At 41.3% G+C, this 17,996-nt stretch overlaps 1 protein-coding gene across 4 annotated transcripts in view; it reads right to left on the minus strand.

Annotated features, from left to right (window-relative positions):
* CEP85L (centrosomal protein 85 like) overlaps nucleotides 1-17,996 on the minus strand; it is a 315,053-nt gene that overhangs the window by 232,767 nt on the left and 64,290 nt on the right. The gene's annotated exons all lie outside the window — the stretch shown is intronic.

A 17,996-nucleotide genomic window follows, 5' to 3' on the forward strand; every position in this document is an offset into this window, starting at 1 on the left:
TTTGTCATAGTTAGTCTTTCTTCAAAAGTTCATTTGCTTTATACATTGGACTGTAAATACGATAGCTGGAGTGACTTTCGATTCAAATACTCCTGTGGAGGAACAGTGAATGGTTACAAAGAAAGGAAGATTAGTTACCTTAGGGTAACTGGAGTTCAAGATGTGTGGATCCTTATGAGTATTCACTGTGGGTGCACATGTGCTCCATGAGCCCAGAACCAGAAACACTTCAAGAGCTGCATCCATTGATCTGTGCCAGTGCCGCCTCCTGCTCCAAATAGAGGGCACAAGGGGCAGTGCAGACCAACTGTCAGTCACCTCTCTAGTCCCTGCTCTACCATGAATCCAAAGAGGACCCAAGCAGCGGGGAAGGAAGGAGGATCATGAACATCCACAGGCGCTACACATCTTGAAGAATTCCAGTTACTAGGAAAGGTAAGCAACCTTCCTTTCTTCTTTAAGTGCTGATTCCTATGGATGACTCCCAGTGCTCACTGAGGAGGAGGTGTGAGGAAGCACTCTGTACTACACAGCAGAGGATACCAGAGCCAAAAGAAGCGTCTGAAGCTGAAGTTTGAAACAGAGCACAATGCTTGGCAAAGGTGTGTACAGAATCGCAAGTAGCTGCTCAAAGATATAGCTTCTCCTTTCATTCTGACAGCGACAGCAACAAATAATCTCAGAGACTTCCTAAAGGGTCTTGTCTGGCACAAACAGAAGGCCAGGGCCCTGCATACATCCGGAGAATTAAGCTTGACTTCTTCAGTGCTAAGGTGAGGCCTTGAGTAGAACTCTAGAAGGCAAACAGTCTGGTTAAGGTGAAATTCAGAAGGCACCTTAGGGATTAGTTCGGGATGGAGTCTCAAAGAAACTTTGTACCTGTGAAAGCCTGTGTCTAGTGGGTTTGCCCCAACCTGCCTTACCCTCCTAGTGGAGGTCATAACCTTAAGGAAGGCCACCTTCCAAGAGAGGTGCAGGTGGGAACAGGAAGCCAAAAGATAGCCTGATGAGTGCAGGGGGGACAATGCTCAGACAGAGATCAGTTTAGAAACTGGAGGGTCTCTCTTTATGATGTCCTTCCGGAGCTTCATAGTCACGGGATGGGTAAAGACTGAGCAGCCCTCAACAGGGAGATGGAACGCATCAACAGCTGCCAAGCATATCTTACAGAACTGATTGAAGACTTCAAGTCTGTCTGAAAGAGAGGATATTCCAGGATGAATGGGATTTTCAAATGTCTCAGGAGGTAAGCAGTATAGCATTTCCATGTAGAGGGTTTTCTGCTGCTACTAAGAATAGACTGAATGTCCTGGGAGCAGGTTCTTTCTATGCTTATCGTCTATCCAAAAATCACTATGCAGTATACTTTGTTACAAATCTTTCTGCTCCTCTATAGAAAGAGAAACCACATAAAATTAAGCTTGGGTGGATGATGCAGCTGGTTTGAAGCGTAAGTGAACAAGTTGGGATGGCAATGTGAAATTAGCTAAATATCTTAACTACACTTTACTGAAGTTTCAGGTTCTAGAAACTATTTGTATGTAGATTTTTGTTTGTTTTAGAAAAGATTGCGGCTTCTTTGGTGCTCGCACAGCGAGGTAGTGGAATCAGCATTCAAACAACTTTTCTTTAAGAAAGATTTGTTTGGGAATGTCCACCACTTTTCCACCATAATAATTTAGGATATATGTACAGAGTTGCTGTTTCCACTTTTTGCTGACAATACTATCAATACCATCGAGCGGCCAATACTGCACTGGAACTGGCCTGTGCAGTTTACAATGTTTGTAACAGCAGAGCTTGCAACATGCACAATTTCTGAGAAGCCGAGGGTTAAGAACTCCACTTCAGACAAATCAAGCAGGAACTAAGCTCCCATTCTGCACACCTTCAGAAAGTGCTGGCAGGTATCTCCTACCCTACTGGCCCTATATGGTCAGCAACTGTGGAGAAGCCCCTCCTATATATATTTATAGTCTGCAGGCTGGGAGCTCCCCTCCAACATGTCTTTTAAGGTGACATTCAGCAGAGAAGTTCTTGTTCCTTGTGCAGAAATAGAGCTCACTCAACAAGAGTAGTCATATAAATTAACAGATTACATGTACAAGTTAAGAAAATATACAAAAAGAAATACAATAAGACCTGTGTCCTTCTATGTATACTTCAGAAGAGGTGTGCATAACGTTTCAGGTCTGAGACATGTCTATAAAAACACCATTCTTCATAGATAAAACAGATTAATATTATTCTAAAGCCAAAAAAGTTTGCATATCAGTAAAACTGTGTTTCAAGCAAGTTACAATTTGCCTCAAAACTGATAAGATATTGTTTAGTCCTCTACTCCTCTCAAATTAAAGGGGGTTGAAAATTATTAGGGAAGCACTACTTCACTTCTAACTACAGAAACAAGGTACATTTCTGCACAACATTAAATCCCAATTTGGTGAAGAAACAATGGCAAATCCATATATAGTATATTAATGCAATTTTATAAACAATCCATCTAAGGATTCTGGTGGGATCCCACACCATAAGAGAAAAGCTCGTGGTTTACTATAGCACCAGAAACCCTCCACTCCATAAATTGTTTTCTTATAACTCACTGGCAGCCATCTATTATGATTTATAGACCTGTTCAAACTCACAATGCAATGAGTGGCAAAACTTCCATTAACTTCAGCACAATCAGGCCCCAAAACATCTTACACATAGCAAAATATGACCTTGTAAAGTAACAAAAAGAATAAATTTATTAGCTTTAATAGAATCAAACCCTGCAGGTTGATAGGAGTCCTCAATTCCTACGGATCTCAATTGAATTTGAAGGTGATGATCATCTTTCAGGATAAAGGAATTTGGACTGTGTCTTTTAATATGTTTGTACAGTACTCGAAGAAATCGTCCCCACACACTCTGCAGAAGCTAGCACAGCTCTAGGCTGTAATAACCTTTCCAAGGATGTCCCTGATGGCCACCATCGACAAAAAGGAGCCTGGGGTCATTCAGCTCCTAAAAGAGAAAACTGGGGGAAGGGAGAGCATGCTAGGATCTGAAGTTGCTGTGGAAGTACAGGGTCTACATGCAGATGGCCCTGAATGCCTCCCTGGATCGCTGGTCATCCTCCAGGTTAGGGAGTGACTTCTCATCTCACTGCCCACAACAGGGAGATGTGGGGAAATCTCTGCAAAGAAAGAGTCTATGAAATCTCTGCAAAGTCCCTTCCTGAAGCTTTGTGTGTGGAAGGAACAATTTAGTCCTTCCTTTTTACTGCATTTTCTGTCTTATTTTTCTTTACAGGTTTTGTTCCCCCCCTTTTAGGATTCTCTCTCTCTCTCTCTCTCGTGTGTGTGTGCACGTGCGCACACACACAGTATTGATCTTTGCAGCATTAGCAGACGACAAGCTATAGATTTATATATGAAGAGCTAAACAGAATTCTTCTGCATTAAGTCACCATCGGGCAAGAGGGAAATTGACTAAAAGTCACATGGATTACTCAGATTACCTCTGTGGTTAGCTTCATTAATAAAGCACTACTGAGCCACAGTGTTACTTTGGCTGCTCTAGTCTGTCTGCTTCTGAAGGTTTTTCTCTGCTTATGATGGACAAATTATCAGGAAGCATGGGAGGGGTGGTTTATGCATGTCAGGTGACCAGCAATGCATGGCAAAGTCACTATGTTCATGCACTCTGGAAAAGGCATTAGGACAGGCTTCAAGCAATAAACATTCAGCAATGGTAACTAGATTTTTATCTTTTGTTATTTCAACACATTTATTTTATTTAACAAGGCTTCTGCAGTACTTCAATTAGGACCTAATTTTTTTTTTTAAATCTCCTTCCTCTGAAAGATGGCCATGGCTGGAGATGGGACACTGGAGGAGAAAGGCCAGGACTATGAGGTGGCACTGAACAGTTTATCTGTCAGTGCTTGGCTGGCTGGTTCTTGCTCACATGCTCAGGGTTTAACTGATCGTCATATGTGGGGCTGTGAAGGAATTTCCCCCAGGTCAGATTGGCACTGACCTTAAGGGGTTTTGCCTTCCTCTGCAGCTTGTGGGTATGAGTCACTTGCCAGGATTATCTGGGTCTCTCTCACTTAATCATTTGCCTGCTATTGCAGGGACCTCAGGCACTGGTGAATCTCAGTCCCTCCTAATCTCTGTCAACGGTACATAATAGTCTAGTCTCCTGTGGGCTACAATACTGGGGTCTAATTTTGGTTGTTGGCTTTTGTGTACAGGTGCTGGTGGTCTGTACTATAGAGGAGGTCAAACTAGATGATCTGGTGGTCCCCTCTGGCCTTATACTCTAAAACAGGGGTGGGCAAACTTTCTGGCCTGAGGGCCACATCTGGGTGGGGAAATTGCATGCAGGGCCATAAATGTATGGCTGGGACAGGGGTGCAGAGGGAGTGTGAGGTGTGGGAGGGAGTGTGAGGTGTGCAGGAAGGGGCTCAGGGCAAAGGGTTGGGGGTTCGGGTGCAGGCTCTGGCCCGGCGCTGCTTACCTTGAGCGGCTCCGGAGCGACAGTGGCACGCAGCGGGGCTAAGGCAGGCTCCTTGCCTGCCCTGGCCCCATGCCGTGCCATTCCCAGAAGCAGCCAGCACCATGTCCCCGGGGCGGGGGGGAGGGGGGGCTCCATGTGCTGCCCTCGCCTGCAGGTACTCCCCCAAAACTCCCATTGGCTGCGGTTCCCCATTCCCGGCCAATGGGAGCTGTGGGGGGTAGTGCCTGCCTGAAAGAGCAGCACACTGTGCCTCTGCCCCCACCCCCCACCATTCATACAGGCGCTGTAGGGACGTGGTGCCAGCCGCTTCCAGGAGTGGTGCGGGGCCCACGGCGGTGGCTATCCCATGGGCCAATCCAAAATCCTGACGGGCCAGATCCAGCCCACAGGCTGTAGTTTGCGCACTACTGCTCTAAAAGGTTACTATAAATAAGAAGGAGAGAAAATGGATAAATAGTAAATAAGATGAAGGAAGGGAAAAACAAGAAAGAGGAGTGGGAAGGGGAAGACTACTGAGACAAAAGGGAGGATAATCTTTTATGTATTTTAGCACGGAGCTTACAGAGTTGTAGATAGAGGTAAGACAGCACTCTTTATAAAACCCTTTTACAATTGGAAAAACTTTGTAGGGAAACTCTAGCAATTTTACCCATGTAAACCGATAACATATCGCCCTCTGTATACAAAAGGCCCGTACCTGTATCTTGTTTGTTTTAATCGATGAGTTACACATTCACACATTAATATATTCTATTTCCCAGTTTTTTGATCATGTAATAGAAGACCCTCACATAATGCAAGCAAGTGAACAGAGATAAGATGTGAGAAGGGAAGGAAGAATGACAAAGTAGAGAGGAGAAGAGAAACCCAGGAGAGTAAGGAATCCAGGAGAGTAGAGGGTGAAAGCATGAAGTCTTACCTAATTGAACTCCCACACTTGCAGCTTTAAATCACTACTACTCAACTAGAACAGTATTCTAGACCAATTACATTTAATATTATAACCCAAAATTACTATAAATTCATGTAATTTCTTCTGTGATTTGGTGATATGAATAATCTACTTAAAATTTAGCTCTCATGTTGTCTCTAGAACCCTTTAATGCAATTAAGCCATATTGCATACAGATGGCTACAGGTACAGTATTCTTTACATATCCCCAGAAGCCATTTCCAAATATATAACTCTCTTTGTAATAACATGGAACATCTAATTATGAACTTCACAAATTATGAAAGATTTTAAGCTATTCGTGTTTCCAGAGAAGAGAAAAACCCTCTGGGGAGAAGAGGGGAGGAGTAATACAAAATACAATGGTTTGACTTTGATCTTAAAATAGCATCCAAGACAGAGTCATCATTTACATGGCTTTGTAAATGCATAAGCCACTGTACAATACTAGGTCAGTGACAAGTTTTCAAGCCCTTTCTGGTGGAGATCATATCAATCTAAAGGCACAAGCACAGACAAACAAAACAAAGACAGACAGACATATAAAGATTATACGAAGGCATTAGGTTCCATTTGTGAGATGTCACATTCTAGCTTACAACCAAGTCATATATATAAAATTATACACACAAAACTTGAAATAAGGTGCAATTTTTAAAAATTTTATTTACTCATTAGTTTCTTCACTGTGGGTTAACCACCCCTGAAACAGCTTACTAAGGTTGCAGTGGATTTACCTTACATGGAAATTTTTTAAATCCAGACTGGATGTTTTTCAAAAAAAAAAAAAAAAAAAAAAAAGATATGCTTTACTGCAAACAGGAATTAAGGGAAGTCCTCTAGCCAGCGTTATGCAGAATGACAGACCAGATGATCATAGTGTCACTTCTGGCCTTATAATCTGTGAATATATACACCCCACACACAACTATAAAGATTTGCTTTCATCCTATCAATCACAGGTAAAATCCTGGCCGCACCGAAGTCCATGAGAATTTTGCCGTTTACTTTAGTAGAGCCGAGATTTTATCTCACTTGCTGATCACATTTATATGGGTTCCTTTCTTTCTTCCAGATACAGCCTATTAGCACACAGCAAAATTTAGAAATGTAGACTACAGATGTTTCTTATTTTACATTTGGCACAAAAGACTCCATAAATTACCTCATGTCTGCTATGCTGGCTCGCTTCCTTGTCTTCATATTCAATGCACTCTTTACCCCACTGTTCCACTTTTGCTCTCAATTCAATCTGATTACTGCAGACTGGGAGTCTTCCTTTTAAATTCAGAGAGCCTATCAGTTAAAAATGGCTTTACTAGACACCTCTCTTTTCATAGCATTAATAATAAAAAATGTTTTAGATTTTGTTTTACACTGTATTTGTGTACACTTCCTACACTGGGCCCTCTGGGTATGCAGCCAATTGCTGAAGTCAATTAAATGAGACATATTGTACGTGAACAGCAGAACCCCTTCCCCACCATCAAAAGACCACTCAGACCCCCAAGTCAGTGTACAAATTTAGCCCTTTCCCAGGGCTTGGCTTTACTGAGAAACTCAAAAACACCACCACAACATAAACCTGTGCCCAAGTGCCCTCTCACAGCCTGGCCATTCCTAGGGTTTCCCTCCAGAACCTCCTTCGTCCTAGCACCCTAATTCCTCCTCTTTAAAGAGCCAGTCCCACCTCCCTATATACAGGGTGGAGTGAGTAGTCATGTCTACTACGAGTCAGTCAACAAAACTTCAGTAGCTTTATAGAAGGTTCTCACACTTGCTAACAGAGTGAATCACAGAAGAACTCTTGCCAAGCTGGTGCTCTGGACTTGGGGAAAAACAGAATAAAAACACCCGTCGTCTTCATTATAAACAAAGGCCTATAAATAACCTTGACTGTAAAGAACAGCCATGTAAAAATGGGATGTAGGAAGTGTATTACAATTGGTCAGTAATCTTCAAATATCAGGTATTTCTATTGAAACATGAAAGAATTTCCACATTTTTCAACTTCTACACCTGAGTGCAAGGGGCAAAATCCTGGTCCCTTTCAAGTCACTTGGAGCTTTGAGATTGACTTGAATGGGGCCAGAATTTCACCCTACAATTTTAACAAAAACACCAATTTTCTTTACACTTGCTATGGTGCATTTGGAATGAAATCCTTTCCCCAGCACTTAGCCAGAGTAAGTGAGCTGGCCACTAGGAAATTTCAAAGGGGGAAAGGGGACATGCATGAAGAAATGCTCCCAAGCTACAGAGCAGGAACAGAATCATTTCAGGACTCCCACTCCACCCCAATAACTGATGTATCCTCTGTGGGCAAGTCCAGACAGGCAATAAAAGGTGCATTTTTCAATCACATTAGCTTAACAGGACTGAACAGTCCTGTTAAGACACAGGGGAAAACGAGGCTACAACACAGCCAGCTAACACATCTTCAAAACACGTTAGCAGCACTTTAACTGGGTATTCCAACTGTGTTCAACTAAGATGATTTAAACACACGCACTTTTTGTCAAGTTAGGACCTCTGACTCAGCAGCTCCCCTCCAAATCCACTGCATGCCAGCATCTTGGAAGCCCCCACAGAGCTGAGATAAACATTCAGTTTTCCTTTGAATAACAGCGTCAAAGGGTTTGCTTACTTTTGATGGCAAATATTCCCCTTAACCCCACCCAGGCTACCAACAGCTACTTCTTTCTCAACTGTTTAATGGCTTTATATACAGTAAAATCTTCTATATGATTTAATTATGATTCTTCTGGTACAATGATCTTACCAAGTCCTTTTTCTAGTTACATCAAAAGAAGTGGTGCATGAAGTTACAGAACATCATGAATATAAGAGTACAAATGTTAGCCCTATTTTCCATATCAGTTTTACTAGAGAGATTTTTTAAAAAATAAAGTGGTAAATATTACCACCCTGTTGGATGTGTAGCTAGGTCACCATCCCTTTGAGCTTCTACTCACAGACACTTTCATCCTTTGATTAATATGAGTCATAGAATTCTGTATAAAGTTAAGTCTCTTTTGTATTAATTCTCAACTATAAAACAAGTCTCCTAAGGATCAGGATTGTCCATACTTACGGATAACTTTGTTGCAGAGCAGGCATCCAAGAAGAGCTGCCATTTTTAAAGAAAAACAATCTTGAAAAGATGCCCAATTTACCCTGAAACATATTTGAAAAAGTTGCGACTTCCAACACCATCTGGACATGCCCTATTGTAAAAAGGGTGAACCAGACACTAAAAACTGGATAACTGATGATAAAGTCTCAGACAAGGTTTCTGAGTGACTTAGGAATGATTCTTGCTTGGATACTGCACATTAAGACTCTTTAATTAAAAGATGAAAATTATGTTTCTAACAAAAATCCTTTTTGCTTATTGGAACATTGACAGTTCTTATATGATATAATCTAAGTATTGAACAAAATGCTAATTTATAAGCCTACCACAAGCTTCCATGCATTATAAATGAATTTGCATTTGGAAATTTCACAGCCTCTGTCACTAAATGTGCAGGAGGGGAGCAAGTGCTCAGTCACTCCATGGCTGGCTAGTTTTCAAAGATACACAAGGGTTTGGGATTACACGGACAGCTGCAGAAGAGAAAGTGATTAACATCACAAGCCACTCTTCTTTCTCTGGTAACTTCCCAGCTCTCTACTACCTGCTGTACAGCCCCTTCTTAAAAAAATCCTTCCCTTGATCAGGACATTAGTGCCACTCAGTCTTTAGCCTGCCTTTTCTCAGCCAAGGGTTTGTCTTCCCTTATCACTTTAACCCCCATTCATACAATACTATTCTGGACCAATTCCAATCTGCCAGTGCCATTAAAGCTGCTTACTCCCTGGAGTTAACATCATGATCCTTCTTTCTACTGCTCCTCTCTCCTCATTCTCCTTGACCTCCATGTGGGAGTCTGCAGCTGAAGATCTACTTCCTAAAGTCACCAGATGGACTGTAGTGGTGAACCAAATCGGTGTGAAGAGGCTATTGGAAAGACTCATGTAGTTGTAAAATTTGATTCATCCTCCTTCTTGCTACAGGAGTTTGTGCACCAGGTGAAACTTGAGGGACTAGTGCACCTCAACAAAGGAAATTCTTCCCAGGGAGGACAGGTAGCGTATGCACTATTGCACTTTCTACACTGTCCACATGCTTGCCACATGGCAGCAGAGATCACAGGGGAATGACATCAGGAAGAAGCAGCACCTCCCAGGTCATGCCTCTGGGGGCTACTCAATTGACAAATGCTGGAAAATCAGTAGGATGCTGAATATTCTGGCAGCAGAGCCAGCTGACAGACAATCAGCTATTTTGGAGAATGTTACCTTGGACCCCAAATCCTTAGATCCTTCAGCCTAACCTTTCACAGGCAGCTCTGCGGGGTAATTAATTGTCGGGTGTAGAAGAGCAAACGGCCAGGACCCATACAAGGCTGGTCACAGCTCTAAGTAAATTTGCATGAATTCTTCAACCCCCTACTTCTGAGCCTTTATAGGTTCCAGTGATTGAGTGGCTGAGCAAATGCTTTGCAGCTCCTCCTGGCCAGTCTTGACCATCCTTAAATTAGCCAGACCACCAGATTAGCAAAAATCTCCCCTACAGAGAAGTAAGGAGCCTCTACACCCCTCAAGATTAGGTTCTGCATATTTTCTAATAACTTATATCAGAGGTTCTCAAACTGTGGTCCACAGATAGTTCCCTCTAAGGCATGCGCCTGGGTGGCTGCACACGAGAGAATGAAGGACCACCCACCTAATTAGCGGAGCTGTGCAGGCGTGGCTCCACTAATTAGGTGGCTGGACCCTGGAGAAGACACACATGTAAGGTGAGGTGGTGGCCTTGGGGAGAATAGGGGGTAGGTGGGAAGGGACAGCGGCAGCCAGAGAAAGAGGAGACTTTCCCCAGCTCCAGGGCTGCGGCTGCTGGGGAGAGATGGCCCTCTTTCCAAGCCTGGAGCTGGGGCTGGGAAGAAGGGGAGTCTCTCCCCCTCTCCCTCGCCGTGGCATGTGTAAGAGTTTTTAGTGTAAACTTTCAGTTCACAGCACAGTTGTGTGTCACCAAACACTTTACAACAAAGGGCAGAGTGCAAAAAAATTCTTCTTAACTACAGCTGTACAAAGTGGGCCACCATAAGAATTAACAAGTGGTTTTAACTCCTCCACTGTTAAGCCTCAGGCAGGTTGCAATGCAGAGACAGGCTTCTAAAGAATGTGGAAGGCAGAACAGTTGATACTGGAGACAAGTGTAGAATTATTCCTCTTCCTATAATAACCTATCCACAACATACATAATCTGCTTCCAACAATGGCAGCACAACCATTTGTTCCTACAACTTCAAGTCCTTCCAGAACCATTAGATTTACAAATCTTTTTCATTTGTGCTTTCAAGACAGGTTATCACTATGTTTGGCAGACACATAAGCTTTATCCATACTATTAAAAAAAAAGTGGACTTTTAACACACTAGCTCACTCATGTTAAATTTTAATATCCTAATATAGACCAGGTAAGTGCAGTTTTAACATGTACTAGCTGGCTGAGGTAAATCTTAAGATGCCAGTTAAGATTTGCTTTCACTAGCTAACATTTGTTAAAACTACAGTTTGCCTGATTAGTCTATTCCATGATTTTAACATGTTAGTAGTTAACATGAGTTAATAAACACCTGTTTAAACAGATAGACAGACAGACTTTTCTTACTCTAGACATAGCTGCCCAGGGCAAACCATTAATATATAGTTCTGATTTGTATTGTGAGATGACTTCACTTTATTATTACTTAATTCAATGCTTCTGAGCAGAGTATCTTAAAGAGTCACTTTTTTTTTTTTGGTAATCCTATCTAAAGTAGTCCACTGTCAGATCAGGAGTTTTTAGTGAGAGTATACAATTGAAAAGATTTCAGCCTTCCTTAAATGCCACTGAGTAAGAGAGTATTACTGCTCTTATACTTTTGCATTTTGTAGAACCACTAATTCTTTGCACTCAACCTCTTAAGACATTGCTGTTTTGTAGTACAAATTCACTTGAATATACACAGCTTTAAAATTAATGTTTTGAAAAGCTATAGCTTTGTGGAGAGATGTAAGGAGTTATCAGTAACTACCATTCCAACAAGGAATCTCAGTTTACCTCATCATTACTGAGGGAGAGTAAAGAGATCGCCTCAATGTCCATTCCCATAATTGTCATACTGAGTTTGTAAACACCGATAATCATTCATTCCGTAATATGACGATTTTATTTGTCTGGAATAAATATGTATATGATGCCCACTCTATAGGGTGACATTAACTCACCATTTATTGCCCAGCATGCAAAGATAAGCCTGCCTCCTTGCAGGCTTAGAGGACCATCTCATCCTCAGCAGCTGAACTTGAATTACTGATGAGCAAAACTTGTTACAGAAATGAAATGACTGGATCTTTTCCCCCACCCCAGCCTCCCCACCCCCAAAAAGAACTAAGTTAAGTTTTCCCAAGTACTTCTCTCTCTTTGGTACAAACTAAGCACCAAAGTTTCATTAGTGCCACTAGGCAGTTGTGTTCAGAAAGTTATAACACCAGCAAAGCTCACAATGAGTTGCAACCTTATCACAATTTTAATTATGACATCACTAAGTAGGCTGTCTAACTCTTACACATACTAGCTTATGTCTATGGTTTAAGTAAGAGAAACAAGGCAGCTCAGGGGTCTGTGGATATGAACTAATCACATTCCTAATGTATTACAAGTCACAAGACTCAGGAAGTTGTTTCTTTACGATGTTAATCACACCCTTAGGAGCTTCCTTATTTCAAGTTTGTTGAGAACGTAGCCAAACCTTATACACCTTCCTCACATACAGAGCCCCATGGCCACAACAATCCAGTTTTGGTTGCTAACTACAGTATGAACACAGATGGTCCCATTTATTTAAGGTAATAAACACACTACAAATAAATCATTAAGCAGTTGTCTAAGTCCCTGCAGCCATTTATATCATACTGAACACACACAGTCTAAGGGAATGATTGTTTGTCTGGTGGATACTGTTGATGCAGATGAACATTTTCACAGCCTGAAGTGTGTCATCAATTGCCTACCCAATTCAAACTACAGTCTAGAGGCTTGAGCTTGGGGCTGGGAGTCAGTTTTCAAAACTCCCTGTGTGGTCTTCAGCAAGTTACTAAAAACTCTTTATTTTACAGAGGGGTAAACTGAGATGCAAGAGAAATTACTTATCTAACTTACAAGGTCTTTATGAGTAATAATTTTTGCAAAGAGGTCTGAAAGTGACCAACTTAAATTCTAAAAAAAATTATTATTCGATTTTCAAACAATAGACAAGTGTTAACAGACCTTAGACTGATTTTAGCTTGGCAGCTCTATTTGCCATGGTGTAAATGTTTATCATTTAATCCTTGGATATAAAGGGGAACATAAATTTGTGCACAAGCTAATGTCTACCTTCATTTCAGAATGCAAAATTCCCTTAAACTGCAGAATGAAAACAATTTGGAAACAAAACAGGATGTGAGTGAAGACTTCAAAGACAGCTAGACTTTCGAAATTTTCCGAAGCATTCTGGGTATTTATGTTGTGTATCACTGCAGTTTACCTATAAAGACAATTACTTTACTGGTTCCAGAAAATAAATATGAAAGGAAACAGAATAACTTATCTAGGTTATACCTGAACATTTAATACAAGGGCCAAATTACTCCGTGGTGTACATTCCAGGAACTGATCTGTCCCATTGTGTTTTAAGAAAGTTAAAATGAATTTATATCTTTCACAGAAAAAAAATCTCATGATCCAGTTATATAAAAAGTGATAGGGTTCCACACTCTGTATCTAAGTTTTTAAGTAGACCATGAGATTTTTCATGAAAAAAGGGGATGGTATTACCCATCAACGTACTTTACTAAAGAAGAATTTTTCCACGTATATAGAATATACTTCTAACAAAATATTATGTTTTCATGGATAAACTATTCTGACTGATTTAATGAGAAGATCTATTGTGTGTGTCAACCAATCAAAATGTAATAACAGCTGATCAATAATGTTGCAGTCTTCAAAACTCTACTGCACCAATGTGCAACAGACAAAAAGATATAAAAATCTATACCAATCACTTGGTCCAAGAGAGATATATAACTGGGGGGATGAGGGGGGCACACTGTCATAAGACAAAAATCTCCAACTTTGAAAATAATGCTTTAACTTTTGTTTGCCAGTAAGAGACCATTATCTTACGACACCATACCGTTTCAATAGTCTCAGTTTTATTCCTTGTATCAATACAAACAATATCAGATCTGCTAACAGCAAAGTGCGTTGGCATTCATTATCAATTTCGAATCAGAATGGCTGTGCACCTCTAACTACACTCCTTTCATTTGCTACTCAATACTATTTATGGACACACTTAACTGCAGCAGTTTCTTCAGTCTGTGATGGAAATATTTTTTCAGAGATCAGAACTCAAAGGTTACACTTGACCTTTATCTTCTGTTCACTTTCTAACTAACCATGCTTCTGTAATTCTGTGTTGTGCCAAACTACACATTTGCCTCTTATAGTATATGAAATGCAAAGTCCCTTTTTATTCAACTCATTTTATTCCAAAAGAACAACACTACTGAGGGGGAGGGGGTGGAAAAGGAGGATGGAAATCAGACAGGGAAGTAATTTATAGAATATTGCAGACACTGCTGAGATAAAGATTATCAGAACTGAGATTTGCTGAACAAACATGAGTAAACCCTTCATCCATTCATGGACTAAGGGACACGTGACGGTTGATTCAAACGCAGAAAAAGAACATACAGTTTAAGTTTAGCCTAAACCAAATGACTTCCCAGTGCAGACACAGTGGGTATGTTTACAACGCAACGTAAGATCAGGATGAGTAGAACTCAAGTTAGCAGACCCTGGGTTTGCTAACCTAGGGCTTGAACATTTTACACTCATTTGTAACCCCAGGTTAGGAATTGTTGAATTCTGGGTCCCGAACCAGGGGACCCAGGGTCTACACTGCATTATGCAGCCCCGAGTCCAACCACCCATATCCCAGATTTCCTAGCACCCTCCCAAAACGAGGCTGCTCCAGCCCTTGGTTTGTGGCGCAGCGTGGGAAAACTTGATTGTTCAGAGGACAAGGAAATTCCTTTTTTGTATGGCTTGGGTAGGTAGCAACAACTACAAATTTACATCTGAGTTTGATAGCCAGCACATTGCCACAGCAGTGAACTGGTGAATGTCCGTCAGGCCCCCAGCAAAAGAACGAAGGGGACACTCAGATATGATGTGCTCCATCATTTGTGCCTGGTGACCACAGTTGCATACAGGTGTTTGCCTCATTTCCATTTAAAGAGGATTTGTCCACATCTCCCATGAGATGTCCTTATGCAATTCAATCTGCACCAGTCTTTCTGACATAAATCGAGATCCGGTGGTTCCTCAACAGGATCAATGAGCGGTTTGTTTTGAGCAGTTGAAATGTTCCAAGTGACTCTCCATTGAGCCTCAGCATTGAAGTTGGGTGTAAGGGTCTTGATACGGTTCCATAGAGGGTTGCGGGATTTTAATCTTGTCTTTGGCAGGTTCTGCAGGTCATCGTGCAGCGGGATCCTCGCGTTTGCATTAACATGGTTCAGAAAGCGAGATGTCTGAGAAGCTCTTCTAATCTGTGTAGGCTGGATGGGCGATAGGACCGGGAGCCAGTCAACTGGAGCAGATTTGAGCATCACTGACACTATGCGCATCCTATTAGTGATCCTTGAGTATCAAGGAGTTTAGTGTGACTGCTGAGAGACCACACTGGCGTACAATATTCAGCTGCAGAATATACCCACCTCCCTTCCAGTGAACATAGCAATGATTATACTTCCTCAAACCGCCCTTTTCAGGACTAAAAAAGAACAGTTGGCTAGCCCTCCAAATATACCAATTTAATGTAGAAGGGATGTCCCCGGGGAAAAGGACAATGAAATCCAGCCTGTGAGATAGTGGAATACTTTTGGCAGACTCCCAAAGCACAAGTCTCTATTGCAAAGCTATAGAGTTTGAACCCTGGGTCCCAGCTTCACTTAGGCTCAGACCCTTCACTCCCAGTCACTCCTGAGCCCTGGCTTAGTACGATTTGTGTATAGACAGAAGGGGGGTGAAGTTTGAGCCTGAGTTTGAATCCTGGGATTAGACTGCAGTGTTCACATAGCCAGTAAGGGCCTGATCCAAAGCCCACTGAAGTGAATGGAAAGACTCCCATTAACATGAAAAGGTTTTGTATCTGGCTCTAAGTTTAGTGATCGTAACAACTGATATTATACACTGCCCAAGTACTGTTGTTTGTACCACCAGATTTCAAATAATTATGGCCACTTTCTCAAAGCTGCCAAGTTCCTGCAGTTCCAAAGGAATCCACAGGCACTTAGACCTTCCAAAAATTTAGGCCCCAGGCAGTTTTCTCCTTTGATTTTATGTAGGATATGACAACTTTTCCTATCAAAAGAATAGATAACTAGACAAAAGAATAACTAAGCCTTAGCAAATTATGTTATACATACTTTTAAAAGATTAATAATTCTTGCTACCAGTATAGAAACAACAGCATCTTCTTTCAGATTACCGTGAGCACACATTGGACTATTTGTGGAGGTTCAGGCAGTTGCTAGAAATATCTTATATTTTCAAGCAAAAACATGTCAGCTCAAAAGCAAACAATATTGCCATTTAACTATGCCAACTATTTATATACCATTTAATGAAAGAGACAGATGTTTTGCAACCATGTTGCAACTCCAAAATTAAAACTATGCATCTCAGTTTCAAAACTAACACAGTAGGCTGATTTCAATGACATTACTTCCAGTTTACACCAGAGTAGTAGAAAGCAGAATTTAGCCCTACACTTTGACAATGATGTATTAGTCTAGACTAGGGAGCAAAATCATGAGAGCTTTGCTTGAAAAAGAACTGCATGATATTGCTCCCCCTTCTAGAAAACTGTCTAAAGCGCTCTGCAGTCAGTCCATTTATTTTATTTGCCACAGAGGGCCCAATCCTGAAAGCTCTTGCTCCCATGAGTTGTCCTATTCATGAGATCGATACATTACAAAATCGTCTCTAAAAATTCAATTCTAAATATCAATCTGAAAAAGTCTTGCCAATTGTAGAAACTCAGAGTTCAAATGCAGGCCAGAAACAGTTATAAAAGTTACACTAAAATTAAAGGTCCAAAACAATGTTAAAAAAACCTGACTAAAACATTGGTCGTAGTCCAAATCTGAAACAAGAACCACGCATACGGGCAATGACGTCTATCATTTAGGTCCTCCATCCTCTAGGATGAATTAAGGAAAAGCAGATTATTTAGATAAAAATCAGGTTGTCACCACCTCTATGTTCCAGCTAACTAAATAGCAAATGATACAAAAAAGGGGTATTTGAAAACTACATCTGTATAATCTATAACAGTTAGTTCTCCTGCAACTGTGGGCAGTTTATATTTTTATCTCTAAATCCAGCTAATTGGAGATATAAAATAACTACTAATGTTGCAAAAGAATGATAGTATTTTCAAGTGCCTACAGCCACATACAGTGAGTTCCCAGCACTGTGACCAAACTGTTCCACATTAATAATAAAAGATGGGTACTTTACTGGATATAACACAATGTCATTTCAGCAATCAGCGCAAGAAGAATCAAGGGGATCACATAGTGCATTGTTTAATTACAAATAGAGATATACACAACACATCTAAACACAATGAGCCAGCTTCTTCTCTGGTGGAAATCCATTGATTTCAAGAAAACTGGCCTTCCCTTATTCTCATCCTTTTATCCTTTCACATTCTAGAAACATTTTCAATTGAATTACACCAGTGATGAATTTGGCCAAGATACCATATATCCTGAAAAGTTACACTACCGAAAAAACAACAATTGACCCAGAGCTATCACTATGTTTCCAGTCACTGTACCAGTGCTGCGTCAATTATACCCAGTGACTAAAGATTCATTAACTAGATCTCTTCTTGCCATGTGCAAAAGAAGCACAGACGTGCAATGAGGACTCTTCCTCCAACCCCAAACTTGTCTCTCTCCCTTTGCAGAGAAACAAGTGAGGTGTCTGGTGGGGGAGGGTTTTTTTTTCAGTCGCAGATTTAAAAGTAATTATGATCAACCCTAAATATAGGCCCGAGCTAATTGCATTTCCTCAGCTCAAATGGCTCCCTTAAATGCCCCTCTACACAGAGCAGCCTGTCTGCAAACGCACCACCACAAATGAGTTGCCCTGACCTTCTGCCACCTCCCCAAAACTATTATTCTCCCCTCCACCCCCATCCTTTTGCGACTGTTTTTGAAGCACTACACAGAACCGATTGGTTGTGGGGCCGGGTCTGCCCCAAAGCCAGACTTGGGGCATGGAGACCAATCTCCCGGCCATCTGTTTAAAGCCGGGAGCGGGGAGAGAAGCGGGGTCTGGAAATGGGTCGCTCTCTGCAAACCCAGCGCGGTGCCCAGG

The sequence above is a fragment of the Chelonia mydas genome, chromosome 3 (genome assembly GCF_015237465.2).
Source record: "Chelonia mydas isolate rCheMyd1 chromosome 3, rCheMyd1.pri.v2, whole genome shotgun sequence".
Taxonomy (NCBI): Eukaryota; Metazoa; Chordata; order Testudines; family Cheloniidae; genus Chelonia; species Chelonia mydas.